General features: G+C 53.4%; 1 pseudogene; it reads left to right on the plus strand.

The window, feature by feature from the left end:
• LOC123148440 (disease resistance protein RGA2-like) overlaps positions 1 to 16,073 on the plus strand; it is a 22,082-nt pseudogene extending 6,009 nt beyond the window's left edge.
• The last annotated feature ends 10,494 nt before the right edge of the window (positions 16,074 to 26,567 follow it).

Below are 26,567 nucleotides of genomic sequence, written 5' to 3' on the forward strand. Positions count from 1 at the left end.
CGCGGCATTGCCGGACCGGCCGGGCCAGCCCTGAAATCATGCAACGGCCGCGACTTCCTCGACGCCATCATCTCCGAGTTCGACGGCATCTTCGCCGAACCCTTCGGCATGCCACCACCCCGCGGCCGTGACCACGACATCACCCTGCTGCCCGGTTCCGGCCCGGTGGCCGTCCGGCCGTATCGCTACCTGTCGGAGTAAGTGACCACGGGTAGCCTAGCCGGCTCCCCCTGGCCTTTCTGAAAAAATTACGAGCCGATCCGGCTCTCAAGAATCCAAGACATGGGGCCGCCTTCCCCTGCCCGGCTGTCTCCCAGGCCGGCTATTGGAGGGCGGCCCGGCTTCAGCCCTCATGAAGAAAGCCGCGGGAGGGCTGGCTCCGAGGAGCCGGCTGAGAGAAGGCCGACTCCAAGGAGCCGGCTCCCATAAAGCGGTCAAGACCGTACCCTCGAAGTCTACACCCACGTAACGGCGATGTGACGGGGCGTGGCTACAGTGAAGCCTGCCACCCCCGAATCCCGGAGCGCGCCTGGCACAGTGCGCCGTACGGGTGGCCATGACCCGTCCGGCGCAGCACTGTTGCCACGTTGATCCTGACGTCATCCACGATGGGCCACCGGTACGGCCCACGGGCGGTGGGCCCCTTCAGGCAGAGAGACGCCCGAAGGCGGCCTGGCCTCCCCCAGTCGGCCCAAGACGGAGCCGGCTCTCTCCAGCCGGCTTGCCACCCCCTCGAAGGAGACGCCCCATTAAGGAGACAAGACGCGGTGAGGCTACAGTGGTCACCCGCTGGACGGCGGCACTGTAGCCACGCTTACCTCGGCGAAGCCCTCGTCACCAAGATTGAGCAACAGTAACCAGCCACCGACAAGGCCCTGGACCGTGGGGCCTGCCTATCGACCAAGGAGCCGGTAGCCGGCGGGACCCACCAGCCGGCGGGCCCCACCAGCCGGCGGGCCCCACCAGCCGGCGCAGAAGCCAGAGAGCAAAGACACAGACGGCTGGGCCCCACGCCCAGCCGGATTACCATTGTACCCCCGGGGGGTAGGCCTATATAACCCCCCTGGGACACCCATGCAAGGAGGATGGATCCCTGCTAGTTTTAGCCACCACGTAGGGAGGAGAAAAGAGCAAGCAGAGCCCTTCTTCCTCCTTTCACCAAACAGCTCAAGGAGCATCGTGTAGCTACTTGTTCATGTAGTGATCATGCGGAGACCCCGTAGAGCAGCAGTAGGGGTGTTATCTCCACGGAGAGCCCAGAAGCTGGGTAAGATTCGCCGGCGTGCATGTCTTCGCCTAATCCCGTTTCCAGGCACCGACGATGTTTTACTGGCTCCCACAATGATAAGCCACCCGTTGGCATATGTCGCACCTACCACCCGACATTTGGCGCCCACCGTGGGGCCAGGTGCACCGTCGTCCGGAGACCTGTTCTGGACGGGAACCCTTTTCCTCCCCCGCGAGCGTAGCCAGCTCGGCATGCCCGACGACGCTTTCCATGACGCGCTGCAAGGCGTCAAACAACGCCTGCGCAGCGAGCAGGCTCGCTGATCTCCTCGACAAGACCCTCATCTCCGACGAGCTCGCCTCTGATGCAGGCACCGACCGCCTCGTCAGCCTCCTCGGCCGGTTCCATGTCTCCGACGAGCCTGCTGTGGACTTGGAGTCAGTTGGCTCCACCTATCCGATGCCTGTCGACTCCGACACGGCCTCATTCGACACCTTCCCCGCCAACGTCACGATCTACAACGACCCGCTTCCCCGGGCCGATGGCTGCGACGCTGTCACCACCGAGGTGATGGTCATCAGCCATGACGGCGCTGCCGACGAGAGCGCCCACGACGCCCCGCACGCGGCGGTCCCCGACTTGTCCGTCCCCCTCCCGGCAGACGCCGACGCTGAAGCACTGGAAGCTCGCCGCCTCGCCCTCCTCGCGGAGGGCCGGAAGTTGGTTTCCATGAGACGCCTCGCTGAGGCCCACCGACGCGAGGCCGACCGCGCCGCCTTTGGCACGCCGCCCCCAGGCGGGCCTAGCCAGGCCGGCGTTGTCAGGCAGCGCGTCGCTGTCATTGCCGACACGTTAGGAGTCGACCGCCCGGTCTACGCCACTCCACTCGAGAACCTGCGCACCGCCCAGACGGCCGTAGACGAGCTAGACGGACTGGGGGCCGAAGAACTCCCCCACATGACCCGGCGCATCCAGCAGCTGATCGATGCAGCCGCGCAGCGGAACGAAGTCGACGCACGCGCGGAAAGCCCTCCCCCGCGCCGAGATCACGGTGCGATGTCCCGGACGCCGATTGTGGGTAGAGACCGCGCGCGGAGCGAGAAAGAACCGGCTGCCAGCCGAAGCCAAACCCGGATCTCCATCGAGCGAGACGCAGAAGGCCACCCTCGGGCCGTGGAGTGGCGGGGCAACCCGCCCCCGCCTCGGCCCCGTGGAGAGAGATATCCCACCCCTCCGCCTGTGGCGCATCCGACTCTCAGCGGCCGACTAGGTCGCCGCGAAGGAGTCGGCGAAAACGACGCCCGCCATCGGATCGACCGCCTGGCGCGATCCCTGGCTCTGGAAGAAGAAGACAATGTCGGACCGCCTTGCTTCGGCCCCCGCATTCGCGACGAGCCCTTCCCCAAAGGGTTCTCGCTCCCAAGAGACAAGCCCAAGTACAACGGCGCCGTGAAGCCGGAAGATTGGTTGATCGACTACTCCACGACGGTTAGCATAGCCAACGGCAACCGGCGCGTTGCCGTGAAGTACGTGCCCCTCATGCTGCAAGGCACGACGCGGACCTGGCTCAACAGCCTCAAACCACACAGCATCAACAGCTGGCTAGATTTCACAGAAGCCTTCGTCCGCAACTTCACCAGCACCTACAAGCAGGCTCCCAAGCCCAGACAGCTCTCCTTGTGCATACAAGGCCCCGCCGAGTCCACTCGCGACTACCTCACGCGTTGGGCCGAGCTCCGCAACTCTTGCGAAGGGGTGCACGAGGTGCAAGCCATAGAATACTTCACAGCCAGTTGCCGAGAAGGCACCCTCCTCAAGCACAAGCTTCTCTGCGACGAGCCTACTACCCTCGACGAGCTTCTGGACATAGCGGATAAGTACGCCACCGCTGACTCCTCAATAAAGACCGAGCTCCGGGTAGACGCGTCCAGAAAGGTACTCAACCCGGCGCCCAAGACGCCGGCTGGGGATTCCGGCCGACGCCCACACTCGAATGACCACAAGCGCAAGGGCCCCGCGCCGCCTCCCGCCAGTCGGCAGGTGGCCACAGTCGAAGACGTGCCGCCCGAAGGGCGGCCCGCATCCAAGAAACCCAAGGGCGGCAGGCCGGCTTGGCAGCCGGCCTTCTCCTATGAGCAAACTCTCGACGCCCCGTGCAAGTTCCACAGCGGCGCGAAGCCGTCCAACCACACAACCCAGAAGTGCCATTGGCTCACCCGAATCTCCAAAGGCGAAGGGCTCGCGCCGCCTCCGCCTGCCGGCCCGCCGCCTCCGGTTCCGCCGCCGCCGGCCGCTCGGCCCGCAGTCGGATCCGTGCGTGATGAGTTCCCCGACGAGCATGCCGCCTATATCGTCTTTACAAGCCAGCCCGAAGACCGGCGCAGCAAACACCGAGAGAACCAGGAAGTCAACATGGTCACTGCCAACCCCGCCGAGCACATGCACTGGTCAGAAAAACCTATCAGCTGGAGCCGGGCCGACCACCCAGAGGTGATGCCATCTCCCGGCTCTTACGCGTTGGTTCTGGATGCCACCCTTGCAACGGACAGACGCGCCGCACGCTTCTCCCGTGTGTTGATAGACGGCGGGAGCAACATCAACATCTTGTACCGCGACACCCTGGAGAAGCTGAACGTCAAGACAAAGCAACTCATGCCTACTCGGACAGTGTTCCATGGCATCGTACGAGGCCTGTCCTGCGCCCCCATTGGCAAGATCAAGATTGATGTACTTTTTGGGGACAAGGAGCATTTCCGCCGGGAAGCGATCTGGTTTGAAGTGGTGGACCTGGAGAGCCCTTACCATGCATTGCTTGGCCGACCTGCCTTGGCCAAATTCATGGAAGTTCCCCACTATGCATACCTCAAGATGAAGACACCAAGCACCAAATCACTGTAGCTGGCGATTACAAGAAGTCCTCCGAGTGCGCGGCGGCCAGCAGCCGGCTGGCCGAGTCCCTTGTGATTGCCGAAGAAAAGAAGATGTTGGACCGAGTCGTGGCCATGGCCGGCAAGCAGTCGGCCCTGTCCCCCGATCCCATGGAGTATGATGCCCAAGGATCTTTCCAGCCGGCCAAGGAGACGAAGAAGATACCTCTTGACCCCAAGCACCCAGAGAGGTTTGCCGTCATCGGGGCAAACCTAAACAGCAAATAGGAAGGCGAGCTCGCCGATTTCCTCCGTGAGAATTGGGACATCTTTGCATGCCCCCCCAAGGACATGCCGGGCGTTCCGAAGGAATTCGCCGAGCACAAACTACACGTCCGAGAAGACGCAAAGCCAGTCAAACAACCCCTCCGCCGACTGTCGGAGGAGAAACGCAGGATTGTGGGAGAGGAGATAGCCCGGCTTTTGGCAGCCGGCTTCATTATGGAAGTTTTCTTTCCAGAGTGGCTCGCCAACCCAGTCCTCGTGCTAAAGAAGAATAACAAATGGCGCATGTGTATAGACTACACGAGCCTCAACAAGGCTTGCCCCAAAGATCCCTTTGCCCTGCCAAGGATTGACCAGGTGATAGACTCCACGGCCGGATGCGAGCTGTTGAGTTTCTTGGATGCTTACTCAGGGTATCACCAGATAAAGTTAAATCCGGCAGACCGCCTGAAGACCGCCTTCATCACGCCATTCGGAGCCTTTTGCTACCTGACTATGACATTCGGCTTAAGAAATGCCGGTGCCACTTTTCAGCGTTGCATGCAGAAGTGCCTCCTCAAGCAACTCGGCAGAAATGCCCACGTCTACGTAGACGACATTGTGGTGAAGACGGAGAAGCGCGGCACCTTGCTGGAAGACCTCAAGGAAACATTTGAGAACCTACGCCGGTTCCAAATCAAGCTTAACCCCGAGAAATGCGTGTTCGGAGTACCAGCCGGCCAGCTCCTAGGCTTCCTGGTCTCCGAACGCGGCATCGAATGCAACCCAGTAAAGATCAAGGCCATTGAGAGAATGGCGATTCCCACCAAGCTTCGAGACATCCAGAAGTTCACCGGGTGCTTGGCCTCCCTAAACCGCTTCATCAGCTGGCTCGGAGAGAAAGCTCTCCCCCTCTACCGCCTCATGAAGAAGACCACTCACTTCGAGTGGAATGACCAAGCTGACCAAGCTTTCCACGAGCTGAAGAAGATGCTGGCCACACCGCCAGTCCTGGCGGCGCCGACTGAGAAAGAGCCCATGCTCCTCTACATTGCTGCAACCAGCCGGGTGGTTAGCACCGTCATCGTAGTCCAACGCCTAGAAGAAGGCCGAGCCCAGCCGGTCCAGACGCTGGTGTACTATTTGAGCGAGGTGCTGTCTACCTCGAAGCAGAACTACCCGCACTACCAGAAGATGTGCTACGGCGTGTACTTCGCCGCCAAGTAGCTGAAGCCCTACTTCCAAGAGCATCCCATCACGGTTGTATGCACCGCCCCGCTGGCCGAGATCATAGGCAGCCGGGATGCATCCGGCCGGGTGGCGAAATGGGCCATCGAGCTGGCCCCCTATACGATCTTCTACCAGCCTCGCACCGCCATCAAGTCCCAAGCATTGGCCGACTTCCTCGTCGACTGGGCCGAAACCCAGTACCTGTCGCCGGCTCCCGACTCCACTCATTGGCGCATGCACTTCGATGGGTCCAAGACGCGCACCGGCTTGGGAGCCGACATCATCCTCACCTCTCCCAAAGGTGACAAGCTCAGATACACGCTGCAAATCCACTTTGCCGCCTCCAACAATGTAGCCGAGTACGAGGCGCTCATACACGGGCTCCGGCTTGCCAAAGAGCTCGGCATTCGCTGGATCCTATGTTATGGCGACTCGGACTTGGTGGTCCAGCAATCATCCGGCGACTGGGACGCCAAGGACGCAAATATGGCAAGCTACCGCTTCCTCGTTCAGCAGATCAGTGGGTATTTTGAAGGATGCAAGTTCCTCCATGTACCGCGAGCCGACAACGAGCCAGCTGATGAGGCTCCACCCGGCAAACAATACCAACTGGCGTCTCTCTACAATGCCTCCTCAAGCCGTCTATCAAGCCGTCTCCAGAGTCTGATTCCATCTTCGTGCCACCTGACCCCGACGCGGCCGGATCCGGCTCGAAGAGCCAAGCAGTTGACCCGGGGACTTCGATAGTCGGCCCAGGGACGTCAGCAGGCGGCGCGGGGACTTCTGTAGTTACGCCCGACCCAGGGACCGCCTCACCCGGCTCGGGGACTGCGGTAGTCGGCCCGGAGAGTACACCAACACAACAGGCGGCGGCCGACCCTAGCATTTCACCGCCCAGCCCGCTCACCCTGGTCGCAGTAGCCGTTTTGGCAATAGAAGAAGTCGCAGCTCCGTCATGGGCCCAATCCATCCTCAACTTCCTAATAAACCAAGACCTGCCGGCTGATGAAGTAGACGCAAGACAAGTCCAACGCCGAGTCGGAGCATATACAATCGTCAACAGAGAGCTCGTCAAGCGCAGTGTCACTGGAGTCCTCCAGCGATGCGTCGAGCAAGAGAAGGGCATTGCAATCCTCAGAGACATCCACCAAGGAGAATGCGGCCACCATGCGGCCTCAAGATCACTCGTCGCCAAAGCCTTCCGCCATGGTTTCTTTTGGCCGACTGCTTTGGATGACGCCAAGGAGTTAGTTAAACATTGCAAAGGGTGCCAACTCTTCAGCTCCAAGCAACACATGCTGGCTTCAGCACTCAAGACCATTCCCCTCACTTGGCCCTTCGCCGTTTGGGGATTGGACATGGTGGGCCCATTCAAGACGGCGCGCGGCGGCATGACACATCTGCTTGTCGCCGTGGACAAATTCACCAAATGGATTGAAGCAAAGCCGATCAAGAAGCTGAATGGGCCGACTGCCGTCACATTTATCGCAGATATAACAACTCGGTACAGCATGCCACACAGCATCATCACCGACAATGGCACGAATTTCGCCAAGGGAGCCTTGGCACGTTTCTGCGCGACGCAAGGCATCCGGTTGGACCTAGCGTCCGTCGCCCACCCGCAGTCAAACGGCCAGGTCGAGCGAGCCAACGGCCTCATCCTCTCCGGCATCAAGCCCCGACTGATCGTACCACTGGAGCGTTCAGCCGGCTGTTGGCTCGATGAGCTGCCGGCTGTCCTCTGGAGTCTGCGCACTACACCAAACAAGTCAACCGGCTTCACCCCTTTCTTCCTCGTGTATGGTGCCGAGGCGGTCATCCCAACTGACATCGAGTTCGACTCGCCTCGGGTAACCATGTACACGGAAGCGGAGGCCAAGGAAGCACGAGAAGACGTCGTCGACCTGCTGGAAGAAAGCCGGCTGTTAGCCCTCAGCCGGTCCGCCATCTATCAGCAGGGCATGCGCCGCTACCACAGCCGGAAGGTCAAGCCAAGATCCTTCCAAGAGGGCGATCTTGTATTCCGGCTGATCCAGCGAACAGCCGACCAGCACAAGCTCTCGGCCCCTTGGGAGGGCCCCTTCGTCATCAGCAGAGCCTTAGGCAATGACTCCTACTACCTGATCGACGCGCAGAAGCCGAAGGCACGAAAGAGAGACGACTCCGGCAAGGAGTCGGAACGACCATGGAACGCCAACCTCCTCCGAAGGTTTTACAGCTGAAATGCAGTATGTATCACGCTAACTTTTGTACTAAGTACGAGACAATAGGCCCCCCGAGGAGAGCTCGGGGACTGCCATCTTTTATCTATGAATGAAGAGTATCATGCTTATGGCCTTGTCATTGCATTCACTTTTTTTTCCGTCCGGCACCGGGTTCGACTAGTCGGCCCGGGGACTGGCCGCCTGGAGTTATATTAGAAGTCCTACCCGCAGTCAGACAAGTAGTGTGCCGGCTCCCAAGCCTTCTCTTGCCAAAAGTCGCAGTTCGAAGAACCGGCTGTCCGGCTGGCAAGAGTTAAGGGCAGGAACGGGCGCCCACACGAAAAACGGCTAGGGACTAACGGACTAATATAACAAAAGCCAGTTTCTCCCCCACCACCGACCGACTACCAGAGTAGCCGGCCAGCCAGCTTCCATTCACTTCACTTCAATCCAAGAAAGCTCAAGTACTTGCCTCCCCAAAAGGGGAAGGCGGCAAAGGAAACAGCCTAAGGATAAAAAGCATACGTGAATGGAAACCAAACATGCACAAGTTAATATTTACATAAAAGACCTTCAAAAGGCCAGCATTCAACATAGTCTGGATACACCCCCAGTGGGTGGAACTGCGGAAGCATAATGAAATTGTTCAGAAGGCAACAAGCAGGAAAAAACAAGGACGGCAGATTAAGCCGGCGGAGCAACTGACGAGCCGGGCAGGTCGGTGGAGACGACAGTGCCGGCTGGAGGAGTGGCCGGCTGGCGAACCTCGGCATGATCACCTCCTCCCACAGAAGGCGCGCTTGCGCGCGCCTCGTTGCCGGAGGCACGGTCAGGCTGAGGCTGGCTGGCTGTTCCACCGGCCGGCTCAACATCTTCGCCCTCCTCTCCTTCGTCGTCTTCGCCTTCATCGCTAGAGGCGATCTCCTCTGCCGAGTCTTCACCCGCTGTCGGGTCCAGCCCGAACCACTCCTCCGGCTGGGCGACGCTGTCGTCATTGATCTCAGGAGCGAAGACACTGATATCAGTACACTCGGCGATCGTCGAAGCGCGCTGAGCGATAGCCGGTCGCACCTCCTCCAGCTCTTCGTCGGCCTCCAGCCGCCAGGTGCGCAGCTGGTCCAGGTTCAGCCCCGGATACCAAGCTCGGACGAACTCCAGGGCCCGCCCAGCTCCAAGCCGGGCCGCCGACGCCTTCCAGGCCTCGAAGCGGCCAACCGCAACCTCCAGCCAGTCGACAGTCCGACTCGGGGTGCGGGGAATCGTCTCGCTTGGCCAGAGGGCGGCCAACACCTGCGCTCCGGCACGCTGGAGGCGGCGGAGCGTACGATGAGCCGGCTGCAGCCGCGCTTGGACCGCCAAGAGTTGCTCTTCGAGCGACCGACTCGCGTCCGGCGCTACTTCAGCCCCCGCCTGCCGGCGCGCTTCGCGATGGGCCTCGATGGTTTGGGCAGCAAAGACGGAGTAGCCAGGAAAGTAGTCTGCACAGAGAATAAAAAGCAGCTCAAGTCAGAACACAAGTCAGGCGGCAAGGGGCAGGCAAGGAGCGAGGAAGGCGGCTTACCGTCAATCAAATCCTCAATACGGCCGAAGCCTTCATTCAGCGCTTGCCTGGTCTCAGCCCAGGCCGCCGCTTCAGTCTCAAACTCGGCCTTCAGGGCGGCTTCGTTATCCCGCGCCTTCTTCAGAGCCGCCTTGTGGCTCCCCTCCTGGTCAGCCAGCTTCTTGGCCAGGCGGTCACGCTCCAGGACCAAGGCGTCGTACTCGGTTTCCTTGGCACGAAGGGTGGCCTGCGTCTCGCTGAGCTGCCCCCTTAAGTCGGCATTGGCTTCTGCGAGCACGAAAGACAAAAGAAAAACCAGTAAGGTGAAGTCGTCAGGAAAGATCCGACCCGACTGCTCAGCAGTCGGCCCGAATCTCGGGGACTACACCCAATGGGTGCGCTGACGCGCCCCCACAGGAGATGAACGAAGCCAAGTACGTACTCCGGCTGCTGATCAGGTCTTCGGTTCTCCGACCTAGCTCCTGAGCCTGGGAGTTGAAGGCGGCAGCGCGGAGGTTATGATACTCCTGGAAGATTAGACAGGAGGCGAGAATAAGGTAGTCGTCAGGAAAGATTCGACCCGACTGCTCAGCAGTCGGCCCGAATCTCGGGGACTACACCCAATGGGTGCGCTGACGCGCCCCCACGGAAGAAACCAAGAGAACAAAGCAAGCAAAGATAGAAGACTCACCCGGATGACGGCCCGCGTTGCAAGGAACTCCTAAGTGTATTGCTGCAGCGAGGCGGCTTGGGCCTGAAGCCGGTTTCGAATCTCTTGGGCCGCCACATTCAGCTCGCCCGTCCCACCGCTGGGAGTCCACTCGGACGAGCCGGTGCTGGCCGCCTCCAAGGCCTCCGCCGTCCGGCTGGCACCCGTAGCTCGGTGCGGCTCTGGCGCAGCGGTGCCTCCCCCTGTGTGCCGGCGCATTGCTGGCTACACCTCGAGGCCGGCTCCTTCTTCCGGCTCACCTCCGGCTGGCTGCTCTGGCGCCGCAGCCGACTGGCCGCCTTGGCCCGCTCCGGTTGGCGCTGCCGGCGGCGCCCCCTCCACGAAGATCACGGAGTCCTATCTCCGCTCCAGCACCTGCGGTTCTTGGTCGACCTCCTCCAGCGGAGGCACAGGAATGTTGGGGGCCACGGCGCGGAGGGGAATGGCTAGCAGCGGAGGCTGGTTGTGCGAAGCCTTCGCCTCCGTCTCCGCAGCTACCGCCTCCGCCCGGGCCTTGGCTGCTGCATCGGCCCGCTCCTTCGTCGCCTGGGCGGCCCTTCGCTCCGACGCCTCCCGCTCCTCCCGCACCTCTCGTGCGTTCAGCTCCGTGGCCTCCCTGAGGTCGGCGCGGGGATCCACGCGGCGGGAGCCCGAAGACCCTCCAGTCGGCCCGACTACGGAGCCGCCCGAACCCCGCTCAAGGGAAAGTGGCGCCCTGTCCGGCGAGCAAAGAAAGGTTTAGAAGAGTTTTCAATCGAAAAGAACGACAAAAAAACGTATCCAAGCATTCGACGACTTACGCTGAGATCGCCTGCGGCTGCTTCACCGCCTTGCGGAAGCGGGCCGCCTTCGCGGCCGCCTCATCTCGCTTGGTCGCCGCTGTGGAAGCCTTGGACTTCTTCGGCCGGCTGCCGAAGAGGATCGACACGGCCGACACTTCTGGGCGCCGCCGCCAGCAGCCGGCGCGGCGGACGAGCTCGCGCCTTGATGATCAGGCGCCGGCTGGCGGCGCGGGGTGACTTCGACTTCGGCATCATCCGGCCAGTCCTCGAAGCCGGCCGTGAGCCCTGCGCCTCCGGCCTCGTCGCTTTCCCCCACGATGGCGTCTTCCATGGCGGCCGCTCCCAAGTCCGGGTCGTCGGCGTCGTCCACCGTGCGATCAGGGAGGAGCTGGCGCTCTATCCCTGCGGCCCCGGTCGTCGGCAGAAGGAGAGGGTTCTGCTAGGGACAAACCGACTGATCATAGGCCGGCTATCATAAGGCCGGCTACCAAAGGAAGAAAAGAAGAAAGAACTTACGACGGGCGGAGGGTTGGCGCGAGAGTACGGCCCCTTGCTGTACCGCCAATCCTCGGCGAGCTTGTAGTCGGAGATATAGTTCACCATGTAGGAGACCTCTGCATGAGGCATCTCCCTGGTGCTCAGCCGGCTTGGGTCGAAGCGGCCGCTCATCTGACAAACCATGTGAGGCCGGCTTTGGAGGGGAAGAACCCGGTGCTCCACGAAGGCGGCCACCAAGTCGGCTTCGGTCAGGTCCTCCGACTGGATCATCACCCGAAGCCGGGAGACGGCTGCGTTCCCGGCCTGGGACAACGACCTGGCCCGGTAGCGCCACGAAGGTCGCCTCCCAGCCGGCGGGCCGGCTTCGTAAGCCGGCAGGTTGACGTAGTCGCCCTGCTCCGCGACATTCTTCACGTAAAAGTATGACTTCTGCCAGAGCTTCACCGACTGGATCAGCGGGATGGGCGGGAAGGGGTTGTTCTCGCTCGCCCGCCTCATGGCAATGAAGGCTCCGCAAGGGGCGGGCACGCCCGCGACGACGGTCCCGAGCTTGCTTTGGAAGAATTCCGCCCAGAGCTCGAGCGTGGGGAGGACCCCAAGGAAGCCTTCGCACGGCGTGACGAAGGCCGACAGCAGCATCACCGCGTTGGGCGTGAGGTGATGCGGTTGGAGGTTGTAGAATTCGAGGAAGGCTCGGAGGAACCCGCTCGCCGGAAGGCCGAAGCCGCGCAGGCAGTGCGAGCGGAAGATCACCCGCTCGTCCTCCTCCGGTGCCGGCGAAATCTCCTCCTCCGGTGCTAGACGAACCCGGACGAAGTCCTCGCCGGGCAGACGTCATGTCTGGCGGAGGAACGCGACGTGGTCCTCATGGACGTTGGAGCCATCCCACGAGCTTGACAGCGCCATGAGGCAGCGCGGTGAGAAGCAAGACGATGCGGCGGCGGAGCGGCGCGGCAAGAGCTACTGTGGCAGCGGGAAGGAGAAGAAGGAAGACGAGAAAGGGCGGAGTGAGGGAGAGCGCGCGAGCCTCTGCCGCTCCCCCTCCTCCTCCTACTTGTAGACCGCGCGGCGGAGCCGAGGAGGCGCGGCATGGGAGAACATGGGGATCAACTGCGCCCACTCCCCCACGTCCCGCGATTATTACGCCTTGATGGCAGAATAAAACCGCCGTGAGAAGGTGAGAGGTCCATGTGGGCCGCAGAAGATCCACGCTCGGGCGGAGGCCTAGTAGTGGCGGGCCCGGGCCTGCGGCGGCGCCCCGTCGCGCGTGTGCATTGGCAGGGTTTCCTTGCCACGTGGCCCGCGGGATGGCCTGCGGACGGCTCGCAGGTCGACCGCGTTCCCGCCTACGAGAAACGGAGCTTTCCGAAGTCGGCGTGCACAAACAAAGCCGGCCCCTCAGGATAGGAAGCTGACCAAGCTTCTCGTCCCTTTATCAGCCTCGAAGCTCGCTCAGCTTCGGGGACTACTGTCGGAGTAAGTGACCACGGGTAGCCTAGCCGGCTCCCCCTGGCCTTTCTGAAAAAATTACGAGCCGATCCGGCTCTCAAGAATCCAAGACATGGGGCCGCCTTCCCCTGGCCGGCTGTCTCGCAGGCCGGCTATTGGAGGGCGGCCCGGCTTCAGCCCTCATGAAGAAAGCCGCGGGAGCGCTGGCTCCAAGGAGCCGGCTGCGAGAAGGCCGACTCCAAGGAGCCGGCTCCCATAAAGCGGTCAAGACCGTACCCTCGAAGTCTGCACCCACGTAACGGCGATGTGACGGGGCGTGGCTACAGTGAAGCCTGCCACCCTCGAATCCCGGAGCGCGCCTGGCACAGTGCGCCGTACGGGTGGCCATGACCCATCCGGCGCAGCACTGTTGCCACGTTGATCCTGACGTCATCCACGACGGGCCACCGGTACGGCCCACGGGCGGTGGGCCCCTTCGTGCAGAGAGACGCCCGAAGGCGGCCTGGCCTCCCCCAGTCGGCCCAAGACGGAGCCGGCTCTCTCCAGCCGGCTTGCCACCCCCTCGAAGGAGACGCCCCATTAAGGAGACAAGACGCGGTGAGGCTACAGTGGTCACCCGCCGGACGGCGGCACTGTAGCCACGCTTACCTCGGCGAAGCCCTTGTCACCAAGATTGAGCAACAGTAACCAGCCACCGACAAGGCCCTGGACCGTGCGGCCTGCCTGTCGACCAAGGAGCCGGTAGCCGGCGGGACCCACCAGCCGGCGGGCCCCAGCAGCCGGCGCAGAAGCCGGAGAGCGAAGACACAGACGGCTGGGCCCCACGCCCAGCCGGATTACCATTGTACCCCCGGGGGGTAGGCCTATATAAACCCCCGGGACACCCATGCAAGGAGGATGGATCCCTGCTAGTTTTAGCCACCACGTAGGGAGGAGAAAAGAGCAAGCAGAGCCCTTCTTCCTCCTTTCGCCAAACAGCTCAAGGAGCATCGTGTAGCTACTTGTTCATGTAGTGATCATGCGGAGACCCCGCAGAACAGCAGTAGGGGTGTTATCTCCACGGAGAGCCCCGAAGCTGGGTAAGATTCGCCGGCGTGCATGTCTTCGCCTAATCCCGTTTTCAGGCACCGGCGATGTTTTACTGGCTCCCACAATGATAAGCCATCCGTTGGCATATGTCGCACCTACCACCCGACACTACCCGGCCGCGCACAAGGACGAGCTGGAGCGTCAGTGCGCCGCCATGCTCGCCCAGGGCATCATCCGCATGAGCTGTTCCGCATTCTCCTCGCCGGTCCTGCTGGTCCGCAAGCCCGACGGGTCCTGGCGCTTTTGCATCGACTACCGCGCCTTGAACGCCATCACCGTCAAGAATGCATTTCCGATTCCGGTGGTGGACGAACTCCTCGACGAGCTCCGGCGCGCTCGTTTCTTCACCAAGCTTGACTTGCGCTCCGGCTACCACCAGGTGCGGATGCGAGCGGAGGACATCCCCAAGACCGCCTTCCGCACCCACGACAGCCTCTATGAATTCCTGGTCATGCCGTTCGGCCTCTGCAACGCGCCGGCGATGTTCCAGGCACTCATGAACGATCTGCTACGGCCGTACTTGCGCCGTTTCGTGCTCGTCTTCTTCGACGACATCCTAGGTCCTGCTGTCTTGGGCACCGAGGTCCTTGACATACCTCCGCTGGGAATCCGCCACGCGATTTGAATACCGTTGTGAATCGCGGGAGATAACGCTGATTAGTCTACACTTTCGCTGCATCGCAGGCCTTCCCCTAAATCCTTTCTCCCGTGATTTTAATCGTTGGTCATATATACCTCAGCTGTGTTTGCATACTTCTGGTTGTCATGGATCATTGGACAGAAAGTTTTGTTTATTTGAACTAGCTATGATAAACCTAGATCAAGTTGTGAGTTAAGTGCAGTCATGCACACCATTTTGGTTTAGGCATCTAATCAACATGACATTTCAACCATGCTAAACTGCACTTTTAAGAGATGCAAATTTTGCTGAGTAATAATGTACGTTTATCTTACTGAAGTTGCATAGAATGCTGCACTGTAATTTTTTTTTCTCGTTTCTCTTTTATATAATTATTAGTGAATGCTAATATATTGCATGGTTATGCTTACTACCTTCTGGCACATTTTTCTGTTAGGCGGTAGGAGTAGGTATCTTCTTTTCTGGAATCGCAAGATGAAAGAAGAAAATAACAGATGGTTATGTTAGTTGAATATATACCTTTATTATGAACAAAGAGTTTGAACTCTGAAACTCATCTCTTGTTGCAAAAGAAAACCTAACCCGATTGCAGAGAAAGAAGAGACCAACTTAATAATGCTGTAAGCATGTAATGTTCTTTGGGTGTGCTTTAGCAAAACTGATGTTTCTTTTGGTTGTCGTTTATTTACCTCTAGGTGTTACTTCGCTCACTGGAAGCTACACAAATTTTATTTGGCCTCTATTAGCAGTAGGCATCCGATATCGTGAGATAGTGGAGCCCGACTCGAGGGCTAATACAGAAAATAAAACTTGATATTTGTAGCATATTAAACATGCGTCTCATGTAAAGTCTAAAAATAAAATACAGAAAGACCATTATAAGGTTTTGAAATTTGACATGCTTTATTTTCACAAATAGATAGAAACTTGATCTTCTTAATCCAAAAAGCCTATACTATGTTCAATTGTTCATAACTTTATTATGCTACAACTTGTGTATCTTTTTGTACCGATCGCTGATGGAAAGAGGGGTGCTGGGGGTGCAGGCACATTACACTGGGAAACAGCTGGGCTTCTTCTAGGCGAACAGTCCCTCTGTAGGTTCTTCTGGCCAAGAGCAAGATCAACCCAAAGAGGATGTGCACAATCTATGATGCCAATTCTCTGTTCAGTTGTTGGCAAGGCGCGCATTTGGAGGAATACCAGTTCAGGCATTTGGAGGAATTCTCAGCTCGACGCACAGACAGGGCTGCAGCCTGCAGGTTTACCGCACACAGGTTCAGAAGCGCAGGTAGTGTTCAGAGAAGGGGGTTGTAGAACCAGCAGTGTCCATTTGCTCCGTGGTGGCGTCGGCTTCACCGTGGACGCTCACTCTGCTCATGTGATCATGTCATGCTGCTTGCTTCAGTTAAACCGTTTTCTTTTTCTTCCGTGGCGTAACACAAGTCAGAAACGAAAGCTTTCCAACACTGGACAACAGTACTGCACCCCGGTTTTGCCAGATGTATATTGTCAATCTGTCATCCCTTTATGCACGTATATCTATATTTTTTATGAGACTTTGAATTTGATAGAGGACTGGAACTTCGGTATTTGGTTTCTCTGGAAGTTGATAGAGCAACACATTTGCTCCGGTCTGTTCTCCAGGTTCTCCAAAATCAAATGAAGTCCATTTCGTAAGTCCTTATTAGATTAAGCAACTTCTTACATACCGTTTGACAATTTTATTTACAATTTCCATCAGCAATTCATCTGGCTGATTCTGCAGGTGATCTCATTGATCCGAATGTAAGTAAAGTTGGCGAATGATGCCTGTGCCATTGGGTTATGGTACCTGGGTCTAGGGAAGTTGTTCTCTCTTGCATCTGTGTACCGCAGGTGTGATTCTTTGGTGGATTTGTCTCATAATCACATGGTCTTCCTCTCTCCAAATGATTGGCTGTTTTATCTCTCCTTAGTTAGGGGGTCTTTGGTTAGGCTTTTGGCTCTGGCTTTTGACTTCGAAGTTTTTTCTTTTGCTTCTAAACCAAAGTGCAAAAGGCAAATAAAAGTCCAATCAAACACCCTTAGTGTGACCCCATCGCCTATATCTGATCGAAGTCCAATGCCACGGACTGTATCACTTTCAATCAAAACTAGGGTGTGATTCACCTTCTATTTGAAAACCCTCTATCGGTTAGAGCATTAAAATTTCGGTTTTGCTCCTCTAAACTGCACCCAATCAGTCTCTTATATGCATTAGAGGAGTAAACTTTTTACTCTATGTTCACCCGAACTCTTAAATATACTCGGCCGCCCACCTCCGAATTAAAAATGTTTCCCCTCCCACCGCTCGACCTCATCCATTCCAGTGCTGCCCAATCCCTACTTGAGCACACTGCATCCCGTCAACGCGCCCTCGCAGCGTGCCCCCGCATCCAATCCGGCATCATCCCGTCGCCCACATGGCCGGATCCATCCAGCTTAAGTCCCCTGCACCGATTAGAAGTGTCAATCCAGACCACCACCGCAACCATCTAGAGCCCGAGGTCGTGGCGGAACCTCCCGCGGCGACGCGTGCTCCTCCCAGTTCCCGACCTGCCATCGCCGCCGCCGTCACAGAGGAGGTAACTCGCGTGTCGTAGCGGTTGTGGGGAACATGGGTGGCCGGCAGAAGGGACCCCAAAACCCACATGCACATCTGGATCACCTCCTACCAGTCTGCAGCGCAGGGAGCGCAGGCGTACGACATCCAGCCGGTACGCCTTCACGACACGTCGGCGCGGCTCAACTCCCCCTTTGATGACGCCGTGTCTGATTTGGCCCCCATCGACCATCGAGTGGCCTCCCCACGCGAGTTGTGGGAGGACTGGGAGGCCCGCGAGTGCCTCAAGGCAGAGCATGCCGACAAGGAGTACTTGGCGGAGCTCCACCGCTTGTATCCAGAGCACACCGAGAAGGAGCACCGGCAGTTCGAGCCGTACAAGTTGGGGAAGACTGACAGAGCCGGGTCGTCCAGTGTGCCAGTCATCGACCTTTGCTCCAGCGACGGCTTCGGGTCTGAAGGCAGCGGTAAAGACGAGGACGTCAACAGTGAGCTGCATTGGGAGAAGATCATGGCCAAGGAGGACTAGTTTTTTTTTAGTTTTTATGCAATTAGTTTAGATTTTGTTTAAAATTTTGTACTAATATAGTTTATTCTACTAGTTTGAATCGAGTTTGATGGACTAGTTTGAATCAAATTTGCATTAATTTGTGTTCAATTTTTTTAGGGAGTTAAGTTTAAGAGATCAGCTAGGAACCGCTAAAATTTAGAGGAGTAATTTGAGGAGTTAAAAGATAAGAGCATATAGAGGCCTAGAGATGCTCCAAGATGTGTGCATAGAGACGGACTAGTGTGGAAACCAACTGAAAAAATAATCATGGGGAGGCAATAGCCTAGGTTAATGAAGCAAAATCTTCATAAAGGAGAACAGGTGGTGGCTCCGTACAATTCGATTTTCACTAGAAGTTACAATGCTAAAGGCATCACATGTTAATGAACTTCCTGTTGATGTTGATTCTTGTCTCACTGCTCTTCCGCTTGCCAGAACCCATTTATCACATTGAACACATCAGAGCATCAACAATGCATGACGCTTATATGGACACTTAGAAAGAAAAAACAACTATTAAAAAATAAAAAAGGCATCTTAGCGCCTTCTCTTCCACCGCCAGAGGCTAATTAGGGGCGCTAATTATCGATCGGCAACGAAGGCCAGCCGCTCCTTGGGTTCGTGCTCGAATAAACAACAAGCCGGGAATGCCTTCTTTTGCGTCCCTGTGGCATCTGGCGCCAGGAATTTCCAGGGCAACCGCAGATTGACCGGGAAGTATTTCCTGATGCCTTCTATTAGCGCCTAGCGTTGGAGGTGCTCCTAAAGAGTGAAGATCGGTACTTTTGTTAGCAGAGGTGATATCATCCACACTTAACCTGAAAGGCCAAAGGTTAACCTCTCAGTCGAGTTTCACTTAACATATCAGTTTTCCTCTAATGTCTCAACTCACATATAAGACACTTATTTCTTTTCTTTTGGCAATACTACATGAACGTAACATAGGTATCGTCAAACATGTCCTCTGTATCGATGCATTCCTTGATATCTCAATTTATAGACCCTGGTAACATGTTGTTCACGCTTTGATTATGCAAATGGCCGTGCATTGCATGAATACAGTTGGTTTAACCCATGGCAAGCAAGCAGCATACGGGGTGGAACTGCACCAAAGAGCTCAGGCTATAGGAATGATCGATTCGACCGTCTGAGTTGTATTTTTTTTCCTGTTGAGCATTCAAATTTTGATCTGCATGTTCTCGTAGCAAGGTGGAGACACAGACATCCAAATGGCATCTGGAGGAAAAACTTGAAACACTTCCAAATTGTTTTGGATTGTTCATTCATTTACCGAAACATGGTTTCATCCAACTTTGTACATAAAGCCCAAACAAACGAACCGATACAAAGTGTCGAGAAAATCCTCATACAAGCAGATAAAAAAAGGGCATATGAGCGAGTGGCACAAGTGCTATCAATCCAACACCGAGTGTAAAAACAAGAGACACCACACCTAACAAGAGGCAACTGTGACTACTGAATAGGACTAGAACCGCACTGCCTTGAGAAACTATTGGACGTCATTGTACCGAACACACACCCAACCACTTATGTCATGCTCAACCCGGAGCAACGGTTGGAGCTGCTCGAGGAGATCCGGGCAAGGAGCAAAGCTCGCATTTGCAGCCGGGCTGCCTCCAAACTCGCTAGAGTCAGAGGAGGAGGAGGCGCAGAAGCAGGCACCGGACGCGGAGAAGGAGGAGGACGCAGGCAAGGCGGACCCGGTGTCCCTGGCTGCAGGCTTCACCATGGCCGACGCGTTGATGGAGCACAAGGTCGCCCAAGAGGAGGAGGCGGCTGAGCAACAACACATCTGTTGAAAATATGCCCTAGATGCAATAACAAAGTTGTTATTATCATATTTCCTTATTCTTGATAAGTGATTTTTCTCTATGTTATATTTGTATGAACCGGAAACTCAAATACATGTGTGGATACATAAACAAATACGATATCCCTAGTAAGCCTTCACTCGACTAGCTCACTGATTAAAGATGGTTAAAGTTTCCTAACCATGAACATGAGTTATCATTTAATAATCAGGTCATATCATTAGGAGAATGATATGATGAACAAACTCAATCATAAGCTTAGCATTTGATCGTGTCAATAAGTTTCTTAATGTCAAATATTTGTTCCTTAGACCATGAGATCATGCCACTCCCTAGTACCAGAAAAATGCTTTGTCACTAGTAGAAAACAGGGCTTTGGTTCAGGCCGGGTCAGCCCATTAGTCCCGGTTCAGTCCAGAACAGGGACCAATGGGGGCATTGGACCCGGTTCGTGAGCCCAAGGGGCCGGCCGGGCCACGTGGGCCATTGGTCCTGGTTCATCTCGACCTTTTGGTCCCGGTTGGTGGGACGAACCGGGACCAATGGGCCTCGCTCTTGGCCCACCACCATTGGTCCCGGTTGGTGGCTTGAACCGAGACTAAAGGGGTGCCTATATATACCCCCTCGCGTAAGAGCAGAGCACACTGATCTGTTTTTTTTCTGGTCGAGGGGGAGAGGGCTTGGTGGTGCTCTAGCTCACCTCCTATGCACACAAGGTGTTCGATGGAATGCCCGAGCCACACTACTTAAGCTTTCTCCTCTCCAAGCTCGACCTCCAAACTCCATTTTCCTTAATATTTGTCTAGATTTAGCGGTCCGTCACGCCCCGTCCCCGTCTTCACCGCCGTCGATCACCCGCGCCGAGCTCATCGCCGGCACCACCGTGGTGAGCCTCTTGTTCTTATCTTCTTTCTGAAAGGAAAAATATTCTTACTTGTATGTTTACATAGATACTTGTATTATTTTCTTACTTTTATTATTGCATCTTATATAGTGCGATGGTTTTGGTATCCGCCCCCATCGGCCCTCGTCTTGTCTATGATTCGGATGTGGTATATATATATTATCTTTATAACTATTGGTTCATTTATTGTTTATGAAAATTATGCCGACCAACGTGACATAGATTTTATTTATGTAGGATGTATGTGAATCAGAAATGCCAACCGACCCTATTGTCGAGAGGTTAAATTTAGTTAAAGAAGAAAACAATTTGTTGAAGGAAAAAATAAAAAAAATTGAGGAGGAGAAGATGATATTGGAGTTGCATGTTGCGGATGTCGTCGATGATCACAAGATCAAGATGGATGCAATGCGCTTGAAGATTAGAAAGATTAGAAAATATGCCATTCATACCGAGGCTTGGTATCATTATGCCGTTGGATCAATTGTTACCTTGGTTGCGATTATGATTGCATTTGTTTTCGCATTGAAATGTTTTACATAGTTTCAATGTATGGTTTAATTAATTAGATGCTCTGGAGAGCTATATGTTAGATGAGAACTATGTATGCACTTTGGTTTTAATGTGATGATGAACTTCTATTAATTTGGACACTTAATTATATATAATGCACGCAGATGAACCGGCAATGGATGTACGGTGACAGACACACCTCCGAGTACATTAAGGGCGTGCATGAGTTTCTCGATGCGGTTGAGGCAAACAAGCAGAATGGTTTTATGTGTTGTCCATGCACTGAATGTGGGAATACGAGGTCTTACTCTGACCGGAAAATCCTTCACTCCCACCTGCTTTGTTTCATGCCACACTATAATGTTTGGACGAGGCACGGAGAAATAGGGGTTATGATGGAAGACGGCGAAGAAGAAGAGTACGATGACAACTATGTGCCCCCTGAATACGGTGATGCTGCAACGGGGGGAGCTGGTGAAGATCAAGAGGAACCAGACGATGTGCCCAATGATGCTGCAACAGGTGAAGCTGCTGAAGATCAAGAGGAACCATACGATGTGCCCGATGATGATGATCTCCGCCGGATCATTGTTGATGCAAGGACGCAATGCAAAAGTCAAAAGGAGAAGCTGAAGTTCGATCACATGTTAGAGGATCACAAAAAAGGGTTGTACCCCAATTGCGAAGATGGCAACACAAAGCTCGGTACCATACTGGAATTGCTGCAGTGGAAGGCAGAGAATGCTGTGGCTGACAAAGGATTTGTGAAGCTACTGAAAATATTGAAGAAGAAGCTTCCAAAGGATAACGAATTGCCCGACAGTACATACGCAGCAAAGAAGGTCGTATGCCCTCTAGGATTGGAGGTGGAGAAGATACATGCATGCCCTAATGACTGCGGTGCATACAAGGATCTGAACGCATGCCCGGTATGCGGTGCATTGCGGTATAAGATCAGATGAGATGACCCTGGTGATGTTGATGGCGAGCCCCCCAGGAAGAGGGTTCCTGCGAAGGTGATGTGGTATGCTCCTATAATACCATGGTTGAAACTTCTGTTCAGAAATGAATAGCATGCCAAGGTGATGCGATGGCACAGTGAGAACCGGAAGAAAGATGGGAAGTTGAGAGCACCCGCTGACGGGTCGCAGTGGAGAAAAATCAAGAGAAAGTTCTCGGATGAGTTTGCAAAGGACCCAAAGAATGTATGGTTTTCTTTAAGCGCGGATGGCATTAATCCTTTCGGGGAGCAGAGCAGCAATCACAGCACCTGGCCCGTGACTCTATGTATGTATAACCTTCCTCCTTGGATGTGCATGAAGCGAAAGTTCATTATGATGCCAGTTCTCATCCAAGGCCCTAAGCAACCCGGCAACGACATTGATGTGTACCTAAGGCCATTAGTTGAGGAACTTTTACAGCTGTGGAATGGAAACGGTGTACGTACGTGGGATGAGCACAGACATGAGGAATTTAACCTAAAGGCGTTGCTGTTCGTGACCATCAACGATTGGACCGCTCTTAGTAACCTTTCAGGACAGACAAACAAAGGATACCACACATGCACGGACTGTTTAGATGACACTGAAAGTATATACCTGGACAAATGCAGGAAGAATGTGTACCTGGGCCATCGTCGATTTCTTCCGACCAACCATCAATGTCGAAAGAAAGGCAAGCATTTCAAAGGCGAGGCAGATCACCGGAAGAAGCCCGCCATGCGTACCGGTGATCACGTACTTGCTATGGTCAATGATTTACACGTAATCTTTGGAAAGGGTCCCGGCGGACTAGCTGTTCTGAATGACGCTGAGGGACACGCACCCATGTGGAAGAAGAAATCTATATTTTGGGACCTACCCTACTGGAAAGACCTAGAGGTCCGCTCTTCAATCGACGTGATGCACGTGACGAAGAACCTTTGTGTGAACCTGCTAGGCTTCTTGGGCGTGTATGGGAAGACAAAAGATACACCTGAGGCACGGGAGGACCTGCAACGTTTGCACGAAAAAGACGGCATGCCTCCGAAGCAGTATAAAGGTCCTGCCAGCTACGCTCTTACGAAACAAGAGAAAGACATCTTCTTTGAATGCCTGCTCAATATGAAGGTCATGACTGGCTTCTCGTCGAATATAAAGGGAATAATAGATATGCCAGAGAAAAAGTTTGAGAACCTAAAGTCTCATGACTGCCACGTGATTATGACGCAACTACTTCCGGTTGCATTGAGGGGGCTTCTACCGGAAAATGTCCGATTAGCCATTGTGAAGCGATGTGCATTCCTCAATGCAATCTCTCAGAAGGTGATCGATCCAGAAATCGTACCAAGGCTAAGGAGTGATGTGGCGTAATGTCTTGTCAGTTTCGAGCTGGTGTTCCCACCATCCTTCTTCAATATCATGACGCACGTCCTAATTCATCTAGTCGACGAGATTGTCATCCTGGGGCCCGTATTTCTACACAATATGTTCCCCTTTGAGAGGTTCATGGGAGTCCTAAAGAAATATGTCCGTAACCGCGCTAGGCTAGAAGGAAGCATCTCCATGGGCCATCAAACAGAGAATGTTATCGGGTTTTGTGTTGACTTCATTCCTGGTCTTAAGAAGATAGGTCTCCCTAAATCGCGGTATGAGGGGAGACTGACTAGAAAAGGCACTCTTGGAAGTGACTCAATAATATGCAGGGACGGATATTCTTGGTCTCAAGCACACTACACTGTTCTACAGAACTCTACCTTGGTGACCCCGTATGTCGATGAACACAAGAACAGTCTGCGCTCCAAACACCCGGAGCAATGCGACGACTAGATTACATGTGAACACATCAGGACTTTCAGCAGTTGGTTGGAAACACGTCTCAGAGGTGACAACACTGTTTTTGAGGACTTGTACTTGTTGTCCAGGGCACCATCTTTGACTATATTGACTTACAAAGGATACGAGATAAATGGGAATACATTTTACACGATCGCCCAAGATCAAAAGAGCACCAACCAAAATAGCGGTGTCCGCTTTGATGCAGCAATGGAGAGCCGAAAGGACACATATTATGGTTACATAGTGGACATATGGGAACTTGACTATGGACATGATTTTAAGGTCCCTTTGTTTAAGTGCAAATGGGTCAATCTGTCAGGCGGCGGGGTACAGGTAGACCCACAGTACAGAATGACAACAGTGGATCTGAAAAATCTTGGGTACACTGACAAACCGTTCGTCCTAGCCAATGATGTGGCACAGGTTATCTATGTGAAGGACATGTCTACCAAACCGAGAAAAGGAAAAGATAAGGAAGCGAATACATCATACGATGAGCCAAAGCGCCACATAGTTTTTTCAGGAAAAAGGGACATCCTGGGAGTGGACGGCAAGACAGACATGTCTGAAGATTGTGAAAAGTTTCATGAAATTCCTCCCTTCAATGTCAAGGCTGACCCAAGCATCCTGATAAACGATGAAGATTATCCATGGTTACGGCGCAATAAGCAAATGACACAAGCGAAGAAAAAGTGAAGACTTTCTCCCGCAACTATTATGATGATACCATGCCAACTTTGTAACACACGAGTATGCTATGCCAACTTTTTCAGAGTTCATTTGAAAACTATGAATTTAGGTCGAATTTTCTCTATAGGTGCATCTATGTTCATTTTTTTAGTAAAGTTAATCACAAACTTGTGATTCACACAAATTTCAAAGAATTCAATTTTTAACTATTCAAATTTGAAAACTAATGTCACTAACAGAAAGTTTATAATTTTTTCTAAAACTAATGGCACTAACAGAAAGTTTATAATTTTGCTGACCTAAAAGAAAAAAGAAATAAAAAAAAAAGAAAAAAAAAAAGAAAATAAATAATGTAGAAAACAAAACAAAAAATCTGGAAAACAAAAAATAGCAACAATAAGTATTTTTTTTGTAAACAGAAACAAAATAAAATAAATAAAGCAACAAAGAAAACAAAAAAACTAAAAAAGTGTTTTAAAATTTGAAAACTAATGGCACTAACAGAAAGTTTATAATTTTTCTAAAACTAAAAGAAAAAAGAATAAAAAAATAAAGCAAAAAACTAAAGAAAATAAATAATGCAGAAAACAAAAGAAGAAAACTGGAAAAAATAGCAACAATAAGTATTTTGTTGTAAGTAGAAACAAAATAAAATAAATAAAGCAACAAAGAAAACAAAAAAACTAAAAAAGTGTTTTCAAATTTGAAAACTAATGGCACTACAGAAAGTTCATAATTTTTCTAAAACTAAAAGCAAAAAAGAATTAAAATATAAAGCAAAAAACAAAAGAAAATAAATAATGTAGAAAACAAAACAAAAAAACTGGAAGAAAATAGCAACAATAAGTATTTTATTGTAAGTAGAAACTAAATAAAATAAATAAAGCAACAAAGAAAAAAAGTGCCACCTATTGGGCCCCCACGGCCTGGATACGACTAGAAACCCTACCATGGGCCAGGATTCAGGCCCGCAGGAGGCCCAGTAGGCCCACAGGCACACAGCGCAGGGTTAGGCCCGAAAGCCTTCATTTTAGAGGAGCTCGAGAGGTAAGGCGCAGTAGCGCTTTTAAACCACTCTCGAGCTCTCTCAGCTAGCGAGGTGGGACTAAACTTTTGGCGTGGGGCAGCACAAGGTCTTTGGTCCCGGTTGGTGCCAGCAACCGGGACTAAAGGGGGCGTTGGTTGAAGGAAATATGCCCTAGAGGCAATAATAAAGTTATTATTTATTTCCTCATATCATGATAAATGTTTATTATTCATGCTAGAATTGTATTAACCGGAAACATAATACATGTATGAATACATAGACAAACAAAGTGTCACCAGTATGCCTCTACTTGACTAGCTCGTTAATCAAAGATGGTTATGTTTCCTAACCATGGACAAAAGAGTTGTTATTTGATTAACGAGATCACATCATTAGTTGAATGATCTGATTGACATGACCCATTCCATTAGCTTAGCACCCGATCGTTTAGTATGTTGCTATTGCTTTCTTCATGACTTATACATGTTCCTATGACTATGAGATTATGCAACTCCCGTTTGTCGGAGGAACACTTTGGGTGTTACCAAACGTCACAACGTAACTGGGTGATTATAAAGGAGCACTACAGGTGTCTCCAAAGGTAGATGTTGGGTTGGCGTATTTCGAGATTAGGATTTGTCACTCCGATTGTCGAAGAGGTATCTCTGGGCCCTCTCGGTAATGCACATCACATAAGCCTTGCAAGCATTGCAACTAATAAGTTAGTTGTGAGATGATGTATTACAGAACAAGTAAAGAGACTTGCCGGTAACGAGATTGAACTAGGTATTGGATACCGACGATCGAATCTCGGGCAAGTAACATACCGATGACAAAGGGAACAACGTATGTTGTTATGAGGTATGACCGATAAAGATCTTCGTAGAATATGTAGGAGCCAATATGGGCATCCAGGTCCCGCTGTTGGTTATTGACCGGAGATTTGTCTCAGTCATGTCTACATTGTTCTCGAACCGTAGGGTCCGCACGCTTAACGTTACAATGACAGTTATTATGAGTTTATGCATTTTGATGTACCGAAGTTAGTTCGGGGTCCCGGATGTGATCACGGACATGACGAGGAGTCTCAAAATGATCGAGACATAAAGATTGATATATTGGAAGCCTATATTTGGACATCGGAATCGTTC

This window comes from Triticum aestivum, chromosome 7A (genome assembly GCF_018294505.1).
Source record: "Triticum aestivum cultivar Chinese Spring chromosome 7A, IWGSC CS RefSeq v2.1, whole genome shotgun sequence".
Lineage (NCBI taxonomy): Eukaryota > Viridiplantae > Streptophyta > Magnoliopsida > Poales > Poaceae > Triticum > Triticum aestivum.